Source organism: Heteronotia binoei, chromosome 21 (genome assembly GCF_032191835.1).
Source record: "Heteronotia binoei isolate CCM8104 ecotype False Entrance Well chromosome 21, APGP_CSIRO_Hbin_v1, whole genome shotgun sequence".
NCBI lineage: Eukaryota > Metazoa > Chordata > Lepidosauria > Squamata > Gekkonidae > Heteronotia > Heteronotia binoei.
Genome location: NC_083243.1, coordinates 91235267 through 91247807, shown reverse-complemented (window position 1 = coordinate 91247807; position 12541 = coordinate 91235267).

Sequence of the window (12541 nt, the reverse complement as noted above, 5' to 3'; positions counted from 1 at the left end):
GCCAGAGTGAAAGGTATAGCCAATTGTACTGCTGCACAGGTTCCAGACCAATCAGACAGAAGAGTATACCTCAACATTTTTCCTCCACAGTATTGCCATAGGGAGTAGATTCTTTCCTCTGTTCCCACCCCTGTGAGATTAAGGATTCTTGTGCACGTTCTCAGAGTGCCTAAAACCTTGGTGTATTGTTTCCTTGCCTCTTCAGGCAGGCAGAGTGGTTTTCGTAGGCCTCCGAGAACGCAGGGGGTACCCTTAGGTCCCTATCCTTAAGAGATGGGGAAAGCAATGAGTGAGATCTGCATGACTCATTGCCCCAGGGCGCCTTCTGCTGATGTGAGGGTAACATGCACCATATTGTGTTGGGGTCTTCTGTCCAATGGGAAGGGAATCTCTTGTGCTACTGGTCTGCCTGATGCATAAGCATAGCAGTTACTTTTGTTCAGGCTTGCTACAGTATATTTGACCCATTCCACCCAGGCATTTGCATCCGCCTCTGACTTTCAGGGCATAGATATTTATCACCACTATTTAATTTCCTTTGTTCTATTAAGTTTCCTCATTTCAATATTAACTAGGCATCAAATTGTACAGTTTGGGCCCCTGTCATCTTTGTGAGGTTGGTCCATAATTTAACTGGATATTCGGCTCCTCTTTAGCACCATTTTCTTTTAACTGTTCTATATAGGGGAGGGAGCCAGAATCCCTTTCTTTCCAATCTGCTTTTATAGTTTGTGGAGAGGCTCATCCTCCTCCCAAGAGAAGGAGGAGGGCCCACACTACAGCCAATAGGTGTCCCATATCCAAACAAATATAGCAAAAATAATTAGAAGGGGGAACAATATGCATATACATGCCTCTTGTTGTTCTGGTTCTCCAGTTACATTCCCCTCTGGAATCATTTCGTGTCACGCTCTACCTCAGAAGGCGTGTATTCAGGGGTTTCCTGTGAGGATGGGGGCTGTGTGGGTGGTGGCGTGCCCTTGGAACAATTTAGGGAGTGTAATCCTGTCTTATCTATTAATTTTCCTTCGGAAGAGATTACTGGACTGGATGTTTCCTGTGCTAAGAACAATTCTGGTTGGTGAAATTTTGATATTTGCCTGAACATCCAAAACCTTTCAGGCTTTCCTGGTCTGTGCTGAAAATAAAAATGAATTGTCCAAATTCGTGTGGGGAAGTGGAGTCGGGTTTTGTATTCTATCCTACCCCAGCCTCCTGCACTTTCTTCGTTATAATACCAAATTCTATATTTAAACCAAGGGCAGAGATTTCCTGATTCAGTAATTATTGGACCATAAAAATGTTGAAGGGGGTCTTCAAATTGAAGACCAAACGTAGTCCAATGCCAAGTTGGAGACCACTCTGGATTATCCTCCTGTCCAAAGTCTTGGGGGTTAAAGGCAAACATGTGATTCGATATTCCACTTCTATTTTCTCGTTTTCGTTACCTCCTGGGGCCTCTTCAACTATTGCCAGTTCTTCTTCTTGTGGGCTGTAAACAAATAGGCCTCCTGCACTGCTTCTATGTCTTCTGGTTCCCAAGGATGTAGTCCCTGGATTAGGGTTTCCTCCCACCAATATTCCTCAGAATCTATTGACCCTTCCAAGCTTAACGTGTCTGACTCGGATCAACTTCCTGTGTGTAATTCCATCTCTCCAAACCGGAAGCAATTATCTGAATGGAAATTGTTTAGATATGGAATCTGATTTTCCCATCCTCCTGTATAACAGGTAGTCTTCTCTCCAGTCCTTGTGTTAGTTATTTCCCACACCCGAATGCAGTTGTTACCAAAGGAATTTGCCAAAGGAAATACCAGTTATTCCACCAGGCCCTCCAATTCTCATTCCGTGTTTTCCCTTGTCTTTTAATCACCCATGCTGTTGTATCCTGATCTATTCCTTTCCAAAGTTGTAACCTATACTTAGGGCACAATTCCCCCTCCCAGCAAACAGATAACTTCCCTTCTGTTTCTACCCAAAGATGGACCAGTGCCTTGAATCTCTCCTTCTGTGTCCAGTGTCTCCAATCGTGTTTACAAAAGTCATTCATGAATTGTTACCTTTTCCAGGCACTTACCCCTTTTTGTGACCCAGACTCCTGGCTTCGTGACCCAGGTCTCCTGGCTGGGAAATGCACTACTCAGGAGTCCACACTTGCTTGGCAATCAAATTGCCTCTCAGTCACACATGCAATCCACAATTCCCAAATCCAAACCTTATCTCTGAAGGTTGAGCGAGATCCCTCTGATCTCCTCTACAGGTCGGGATATAGGGGGTGATCAAGCCCCTCTTCATTCCAAACGGGAGTGGCCAGATACCCAGTTACAGATACTCACCTCCGGAGGATTTTTCCCAGGACTCTGGTTCAGCTTCCTGCCAGGGTTGTTGGGTGATCTGGGCAGCAGCACAGGTGGCACAGGACTCAGGGAGCAAGACTTAGTAAAAGAGATCATTGCGGCAGTCATGGTCCAAGAGTCCTGCAGCACGAGGCTGGCAGAGCCTAGGGCCAAGGGGTCCCAAGTACTCTCCTGCTTGGGATTTTCCCGTGGAATTTTCCTGTGGGATTTTCCCTTTTCCCAGCCAATGCACAAAAAATGTAGCAGGAAAACCAAGAAAAACCAGGCAGGAACCACAAAGGAAGCTTGAAGCAGATTTATTGGCATGTCAGAGCTCAATTGGTCTCACAACCGAAGAATTGAGCTGCCCCCGAGAGGTCTACACACACTTTTATACTATGAGCGAGGTGAAAGCATGGGTTACATGATGCGATTCATTAGCATATTCCTTTTCCACCAAAGTTTCCTATGATGGCGGTTTGGCTTTGTTAACTAAGTGCTTTTGGCACCCAAGTATAACATATTTCCTGTTTTTCTAGCTCTTGCGCTTAAACAGCTATTTCTCTGAAAGTTACTATTTTCCTTAAATGGAGTATATATGATTGAGGGAACAGGGCAAAGGAAGCTCTTGCTCTTTTCTTCCCTCCCTCTCTCTTCCTCCCAGGGACAAGGAGGGGGAGAAGCCTCAGCCAATAGAAGGAAGAGAGGATTGACTCAGTAGCTCTGCTCTGTGACTGAGAGAGCCTGTCAAAGCAAGCTCTCTCCCTCCCCTTCCTCCCCAAGGGAGAAGCATCAACCAATGGAGAAAACAGAGGCTTTGCTCTATGGCTCCTGTGCAATTGAGAAAGCCTAGCAAAGCAAGCTCAGATGCAGAAGAAAGCAAGAGAGAGAAAAGGAGGCAGATGACAGTGAGTTGCTCGCAGCCTGATAAGAACCCTCTGGGGGCCTCAGTCGTCCCAAGGGCCACACGTTCAATATCCCTGTGGTACCATGTCATCTGTAGGATAATGCTGAGGTGAATGCCTTTTGTGCTGCACATTTAAAAGGTTACCACATCTTTCCAGAAGAACAAGAAGTCTTCTCGTGCACTAGTATACAAAAATGCATGGATCAAAAAAGCTTATGGACACAATGCAAGCTTTTGCATCAGCCATGGTTGATAGTAAGGGGTAGCAGTTTTCTGATGCCTCATTTCAGACTAAGGCCTTAGCTGTCATAATATAAATCATTGCTTACCACTGTTGCAGTTTTAGATATCTCAGTGGATTAAGGTGCCACTTTTCCAACAGTTTTGGAGCGTAACTTGAGGCAGATAAATGCCTAACAATTATTCTAATTTCTAAGCAATAAAACCATGGAATATTATTCACAGAGATCGGAAAATGGAGTTATCTTTTAGCTGGGTCAGTCTTACTGAACTGTATTAGACCTGACTATATTAGACCCCAAGTAACTTCATCTTGCTCAGGGACTGCTGTTGTTACCTAGGAGCTTCATAATAACATTCTAATTCTGTCACAGTAACTACACAAAAATCAATTTTAGTTTATTATGCTTAGAGCACCTCCGCCTGAGAAATGGGCTTTGTGTGACATTTCAGTCTCTTCCTTTACAAGATAATAGAGCCATATTGTACATTGTAGACATTTGTTAACATCACTTATGGAACTGTACACTGATAAATACCTAAGCTTAAAATAGTATTATTTGGAAATAGGATAAAAGTGGTTACCATGGCAAAAATCAAGTTCTTTAATGTTGATGATCTGAACATATATTTGTCTCAAAAAGTGGCCCAGTTTTATGGCCTCTAAAGTTTTCAACTTCTGAATATCTTATTAATGATAGCACTTGCTCAGCTCTAACTGCCTTGACCATCTGAATTTTTGAAGCCACCATCCACACTTTTGCTGCACCTATGTATGTATATTGTTTCTTCCATCACTACCACTTGAACTATTCTGAATGTGCTTTCTGCAACTGTTTTCTACCATCAATTTGTCGGTGCGGACGCTAGCAGAGGGAGCGATGTGATGAGCCCGACACAGAGCTCCAGGAAAGAAATCAGCCAGACACCTGCAGCTAGTGCCAAAGTAGTGTATTTACAGTATATACAATACGTGCTCACTAGTGCAGTCCAATATATTGATCACAGGAACAGAATGCTCCGCCAGCAAGTCAATTCTCAGAAAGAGACCTGTGCATTAGAGAATCAACACCATATCATCCGCGTATGCTAGAAGTTTATATTCCTCCCCTTTTATCTTTGGACCTCTAATTTTATTATTCTTTCTTATAACATTATTAAGGATTTCCAATGATAAAATAAATAAAAGAGGTGATAGGGGACAGCCTTGTCTTGTACCCTTGCCTACTGTTATCTCCTCGGTCAAGTCCCCATTTATAATTACTCTGGCTACCTGTTTGTCATAAATTGCTTGTATGTTCCTGATAAAATCAGACCCAAAATCCATTTTAATTAATATTTGGAATAAAAAATTCCAGTCTACATTATCAAATGCCTTTTCTGCATCAAGAAAAAAAAAAAGCCACGGCCTTATCCCTATTTAATTCATAATATTCTAATAAATCTAATAACATCCGAATATTGGTACGCATGTGTCTCCTGGGAAGGAAACCTGTCTGGTCTGAGTGTATTATTGTATTTAGAATTTTTTTCATTCTATTGGCCAAAATAAGGGCATATAGTTTGTAGTCCACATTGAGTAAAGAGATGGGTCGATACATTCTAATATCATCAGCTTCTCCCTCTGTTTTTGGGATAAGGATAACATTACTGGATCTCCAAGATGTTGGTAATTTGGCTGAGAACCAGACCTCATCTATTAAGTTTTTAAAATAATTTATAATAACATCTTTAAAAGTAATATAATACTCTGGAGGGATACCGTCTGGACCAGCCGCCTTATTTTTCTTTAATTTAGTCCAAGCTTCCTCTACTTCGCACATTGTAATCGGGTCATTTAGAATCTTCTTCTTTTCCTCTGTTAACTTTATCAATTGTTTATTAGATAAATAATCATCTTGTTTTTCCTTATTCAATTCGACCTTATTAAATAGCTTAGTATAAAAATCTCTTACTATTATCTTCAAATCTTCTATTCGGGTTTTATATCTTCCTTCTTTATCTTTCAGAACTTTAATTGTTTTCCTTTCTTTTTCCTTCCTGATTTTGTACGCTAACCATTTTCCTGGTTTGTCGGCCTTTTCAAAAAATTGTTGTCTAGAATAAGTTATCTTCCTATCCATTTCTTCTAAAAATAATAAATGAACCTTATGTTGCAGATCTCTAATTTCCGTCTTAATATCCTGCAGAGACAGAGTCATCTTTAATTGTCTTTCTTTTCTCTTAATTAGGTCTGTCAAATTCAGGAGAGTTTTGCTTTCTTCTCTTTTTTTATTTACGGAAAAATTAATAACTAATCCTCTAAAAAAAGCCTTACTGGTTTCCCAGACTGTTGTATGTGAAACCTCCTGCTGTGCATTTGTTTTGAAAAAAAAATTTAATTCTGCTTTTATAAATTGTATAAATTTTTTGTCTTTCATCAGACCTGCATGCATCCTCCATCCTGAGGGTCTTTTTCTCCTGGGCCCTATAGATAGAAGAATAGGGCTATGATCAGCTATAGCAGAGGGTAGAATTTCTACATCTTCGATCAATTTCGCTAGACCTAACGACAGCCAGACCATGTCTATCCTTGACCATGACTTATGCCTATTAGAAAAAAAAGTATAATCTCTCTTATTCGGGTTGATAGAGCGCCATGCGTCCACTAAAACAAATTCTTCTGCCATTTTGAAAAAAACCTCGGGTAGTACATTACTACCTGACAATTTATTGTTCTTGTTTCTTTTCTTTTTATTGGGATTTCTAGGACTTCTGTCAATTTTGGGAACACTGACTGCATTAAAATCGCCGATAACACAGATATTTTCATATTTAGACTTTAACACTTGATTATACAAGTCCTTATAAAATGGGCCCTGTTTATCATTGGGTGCATAGACGTTTATCAAAAGGAATTTATGTTGGTCTTTCATTATTTCGATGCCTTGGCATCTTGCATCCCTAGTTTCAAAAATTAATTCAGCTTGGATGTCTGACTTAATATATGTTACTAATCCTCTCTTCTTTTTTTCTAATTCTGAAGTTATAATCACCTTTCCTAATCTTCGATTAGTTAACAAGTGTTCATCTTTCTTTTTTATGTGGGTCTCTTGCAAACAAATAATGTCCACGTCTAATCTTTTAAGTTGTAAAAAAACTCTTTTTCGTTTCTGCGGGGAATTTAGACCGTTAACATTCAGCGAGACAATTTTCAGTTTGCTAGCCATCATTTTATTATAAAGCTTCTACTGTTCTGTTAGTTGAAACTTCTTTTTTTTCTGCAGCCTCGTTTCTCTCTGGGACAATTCCTCACCTGCGGGTACCTCTCCTTCCTCTTTTTCACTTACATCCAGAAGGTCCACCAGATGCGTGGACTCTCTCGGTAGTGTCTGCTCCTCCGTCTCTTTGAAACTTTTCCCTCTATGTTTCCTTTGCCAATGCTTTGTGTGATTCTTAATAAATTCATCTAATTTGTAAACAGAGTCAATCTTGAATCTAGTATTTGCATAGGTAAATAAAATACCTTCCGGGACCAACCATTTATACATAATACCTTTTTCTTGTAACAACTCAGTTAATCTCGTATAATCCTTCCTCCTGGTCCTTATACACCATGGAATTTCTTTCATAATCTTAATTCTTACCCCTTTAATCATTAACTGTTGTTCTCTGGCTTCTTTCCATACCTTTTCTTTTATGACCTTGCGCACAAACGGAGGATTAGGCCTTCCTGACCTTGAGATCTATCATATGGCATGTACTACTTTATGGTTAAAAGATTGGATAACATTACAAGATAATCGCGTATTGGCTCTGGAAGGGTTCGATCTCCAGGCAGGTTGGCACGCTAATCTTTGGTACATAGAAAAAAGCCAAAAATATTTTAGAAGTCACTTGATCAGAAAGTCCCTCTATGAGGTCTGGTTGAAAATTAAGAGAAATGTATACGGTAATACTACACCTAGATGGGTCTCTCCCGAAGAGGCCTCAGTACAACCCCACTTACGGAACAAGATGAAGGTCATCAGATATATAGATCTGCTTGATGGAAAGAATAATTTGAGAAAGAAAGAGGATTTAGAAGTCCTGGGGATAAAACTAGACTGGTGGACAATGACGCAAATAACAACTAAGTACAATAAAGATAAACTGCTTGGGTTCACCAAGGAAGATTTTAACTTTGATAGAATATTAACTACAGGACAAGGTAAAGTGATTAAAAAAGTGTACAATTATATGCTACAAAGGAAACTTCAGGATGAATTGGTTAAGGTACCTATGATAAAGTGGGCAAAAGATCTTAACAAAAATATAACTTTAGAACAATGGGACTTATTTTGGAAGGTCAACTATAAAATTCTCAAACCGACTAATCATAGGGAAAATGTTTTTAAGCTCTTCCACAGATGGCATATTACACCCTTCCAACTTAATAAAATTAATCCATCTATCTCGCCGAAGTGTTGGAAGTGTGGCACAAAAAACGGCTCGTTCTTCCACCTATGGTGGTCATGCAAAATAGTGAAAAGATATTGGGTTGGTGTGCATAAGATGCTATCCGAGATATTAAAGACAAACACACAACTTAAAGCAGAACTAATATTACTCTCCTTTGTTAGAAACGAGATCCCACGGGAAGATGAATACATAGTAGTTTATATTTTGACGGCGGCTAGAATTCTGTTTGCCAAATTCTGGAAACAAAAGAGCCCTCCTCAGCAAGATGAATTAGTTTCGAAAATACTACAGGTTGCCGAATTGGATGTCTTAACTAATTTGAATAGAGGAATGTCAAAATGTGAAGCTTTAGAAAAATGGAAAAAATTTTATGATTGGTTGGAAAAAAAAAATGATGTAAGGTCTGTATCTATGTAAATATTTCTCTCTTGCTATTTGACTTACCTAAACAGGAGATGCTAACAAAGATTGGAGAAAATCCACAATCAACCCCTTCGGATATGAATTTAGACTGTATAAATTGGGAAAGGATGTTTATAATTTGGTATATTGTTTATTTTTGTGTTCCACATCTGTTTCAATAAAGTCAAAAAAAATGAAAAAAAAGAAAAGAAAAAAAAAAAGAAAGAGACCTGTGCATTACACACACAGTTCATTTATAGTCCAGTCAGCCAATCCTAGCAGTGCATTGTCATGCTGACTCAGCAGGTTCCTTCTCTTGTCTTCAGCCGGCTCAAACCAGCCTGTTGATAAGGTCACTGTGACCTAGCATGCCGGCTAGATCACCAGCTGTCATTACAGAGCTGTCAACCTGGGTCAAGATAGATTCTTTAACCAACACAATTTCCCTTTTCCATCTATAGGGGTGGATCAAACTAGCTTTTCCACTAGACAAAATGGAGGAGATGGTCCTTTTCTGGCAATCAAAAACTCTACCTGGGGGATTATGGGACTTGCATGGGCAAAAACCATGAGAGGAGGGTAATTGGGTGAGATTGAGTAAAAACATTGGCTGAATCCACTACATATTTCTCAAGTACAGAAGCTACATACAATTTGGAGGATGAGAACCAGCCACACTATTGCCACTGAAGCAGAAGTTCAGTGCTCACCACTAATATTCTCACATGAATAAGACCAGAAAAATAAGAAGTAGTTTTCCACAGAGACCACAAGAAGCATGACTAAACCTTGTCCTCTTAACCCTCATCCGCCACAGGAACTGAGCAGACAGACCATCCCATTAGTACTCAGACACTTCTTTAAAAGGTATTAAATTATCCAAGTCCACTAGCTCCTAGTAGTTGCCATTCATAAATGAACATGTATGTTTCAGACAAACATTTAGAAAGTTAACTGTATATGATGACCTGTCAAATCTGAGGCATGAAGGCACAAAAATAAACTGAAATCAGATATATCAGTTATGACATTCTATCACCAGTCACCAATAGTTAGGAAATTATTGACATTTGAAAAATATGTTACCTCAAATACTAACACTAATAAGCATCTGGTCTCAAAAATGAATAGATATTTAACCCTCCTTAACATGACACCAGTTCTTTATGACTTGTCTGGGGAACAGATATTGGAACAAGCTTGCTTCAAGAAGAATGGAATGATATTGGAAATTGCGAGACAAGTCCCCTAGTCTGTACCATTTAGGGTTGCCATCCTCCTGGTCCAAGTGGGGGCCCCCCTGCTTTTGCAAGCTCCTTCCTGCCTGCACATGCCCCCAAATGCGGCATGATGGCAACATATGGAAGTGAAATCATTGCAGGGCCAATGTTGCACAGTGACACTCTAGTTTTTTTGCAAAACTCTATAGTAAATTTGGGCTCAAACCATAAAGTTTTGCCCAAAAACTGAGTGTTGCCATGCAATACAGATGGTATGATGATGTCACTTCCAAGCGGTGTCATCACACCCCACATGTAAAATAAGGTAGGATCTGGAACCCTAAATGCATTAATTTTCTAGAACCCTAAATACATTGATTTTTTTTTTTTACTTCTAGGCTGTGATCATACGGTCAGGAAGTTCTTCCTAATGTTGAGCTGGAAACTCTTTTGATTTAATTTCAATCCACTGATATGCTGGCAAAATACCGAGCTAGCAGAGTCAGCCAGGTCAGAGACCAAGGAGGATGGAGAGGGTACTGATTTCAGGAAGAGAAGGGGCAAAGGGAGGCTACTCTTCATAGAGTCTTAAAGAATAATGTCAACAGGCCAACAAAGAGGGCAAAGACACAGATAGGCTACCTGCTGGAATAGAATGAATTTATCATGGACCAACCTGGTGTAGCATGAGGCCTCATCAGAAGAGGAGGTGGACTACCTGTCTCCAATAGGGTTGCCAAGTCCAATGTAAGAAATATCTGGGGACTTTGGGGTGGAGCCAGGAGACTTTGGGGGCGGAGCCAGGAGCAAGGGTGTGACAAGCATAATTGAACTCCAAGGGAGTTCTGGCCATCACATTTAAAGGGACAGCACACCTTTTAGAATGCCTTCCTTCCATAGAAAATAATGGATAGGGGCACCTTCTTTTGGGGCTCATAGAATTGGACCCCCTGGTCCAATCCTTTTGAAACTTGGGAGGTATTTTGGGGAGAGGCACTAGATGCTTTATGGAAAATTTGGCACCTCTACCTCAAAAAACAGCCTTCCTAGAGCCCCTGACACCCACGGATCAATTCCCCATCATTCCCTATGGGAATCGTTCCTGGAGGTGCATAATTTATTTATTTTATTTATTTATTTATTCGTGATTTGTATCCCGCCCTTCCCACAAATGGCTGTGGGGGTGGAGCTTCCCCCGCCAGCCAGCTGGCTGGGGGAGGGGGGAAGCTTGTAAAACCAGGGGATCCCCCGCTGGGACCTGGGGATTGGGAAGCCTAGTCTCCAAGCCCACCTTGACAGAACCTTCCTGTGAGGCTGGTGTCTCTGTACCTCAGTGTCTCAGTAGACAGCCAGTTTGGTTTATTGGTTAAGTGCATGGACTCTTATCTGGGAGAACTGGGTTTGATTCCCCACTCCTCCATTTGCAGCTGTTCTAATGGCCTTGTTAGCCATAGCTCTTGCAGAGCTGTCCTTTAAAGGGGAGGAAGGTAAAGGAGATTGTAAGCCGCTCTGAGACTCTGAGATTCAGAGTGAAGGGCGGACTATAAACACAATATCATCTTCTTCTTCTTTGTCTTCCTCCTCCTCCTTCTCCTCCTGGAAGGGACCTTGAAATGGTACCACTGCTTAAGCTAGCAGCACTCTCAGGCCTGGAGGCCCCAGCATGGACCTGCACATGACCAGACCACCACAGTCTCTAAAAGCACCCCAGGAGCAGAGGAGGCAAAGGACTGGGGGTGAGGCATGGATCAGGCACAGGAGTGCACACCTGGCAGCCTGAGGCCTACCCTCTGCTAAGAAAATGCTGGAAGAGACTCATAAGTTATGGACTGAGCCTGGCAAAGGGTAACCTCTAACAGAAGACTGTTGATCTCTGAGGCTCCAACTGCAACTGCCTACACAACAATTGTAAAAGCTGGAGAATGTCTAAATATAAATTTGAAGGAAATACTGGGTATTCCATTATTGAATTCAAGACTTTACCTAGTGTACTGCAGCCTGAAGAAGACAAATGAAATGGATAGTTACCTAGGCAATCCATTGCTGCTGCTGTTGCTGTAACATCAACCCTCTATTGTAATTTTGTCAATGTTGTTTAAATCTGGCATCTAGTATGAAGTGTTGTTGTCAATAATATTGATAATAAATTGTTTGTTTCAAAATACAGAGTAGCAAGCCAAGACTTGTATCAACATTTGTTACTTTTATACATTTTTTTCCTCACCTGGAGATTGGCAACAGTGGTTCCCCAGGAAGAAAGGCCTCTCCTTCACAGCCCATTCTATCTTATGAGCCCACTGTAGCTTAATTTGAATAGAAAGAGTGAAAAGTGCAGGTGGAAAGGGGGCTTTGTACAGTGTCATTGTATAGTGTCAGTCTGTTTATCTGCTGCTGTGGAACTGGCCTCTCCCTGCTGTGAATCAACATTCCTTTTGTGTCTGTTGAAGAGCAGTAACTACTGCTGTTTTGTTTCATGAACATGTCTCTCACAGTTTACTGTTTGCTTCACTGATTGCTTTGTGGCAGTGGTGTTTATGGTGGTGGGGGAGGGGAGACGGACTGTCCTGGACTTCCTACAGTGGACCCTGAGGAGAGGCAGTAGTGATCAGTAAGTCCCCAAGAGAGCCTGTCAGCAGAGAACTGTCTCCCTCAAAGGTGAGTGGCCTTCTGGTGGTGTGCTTGCCTGACGGGGCCAGTGGTGGGCAGGGGAGAGCAGAATCAGCCAATGGCATGCTAGAGACTGAGTGCGAGCCAATCCTGTATAGGCCACATCCAACCAAAGAATATCCTCAGATTTGCCACCAAAGTTGGGCTTTTATTTATTACTGATTATTGTGTTATTGAACCCTGGGCTCAGGGCTGTGATCCTAGAACTTCTGCTGTCAGACTCTGTGGTTACTGGAACTTGCCTCCCAGGTGATGGCCAAGACAGAACTATCCTTTGGAGTAGATACGGGTAGCAGCCACACAGGGCCTTTTGGGTGTGGATGGAAGAA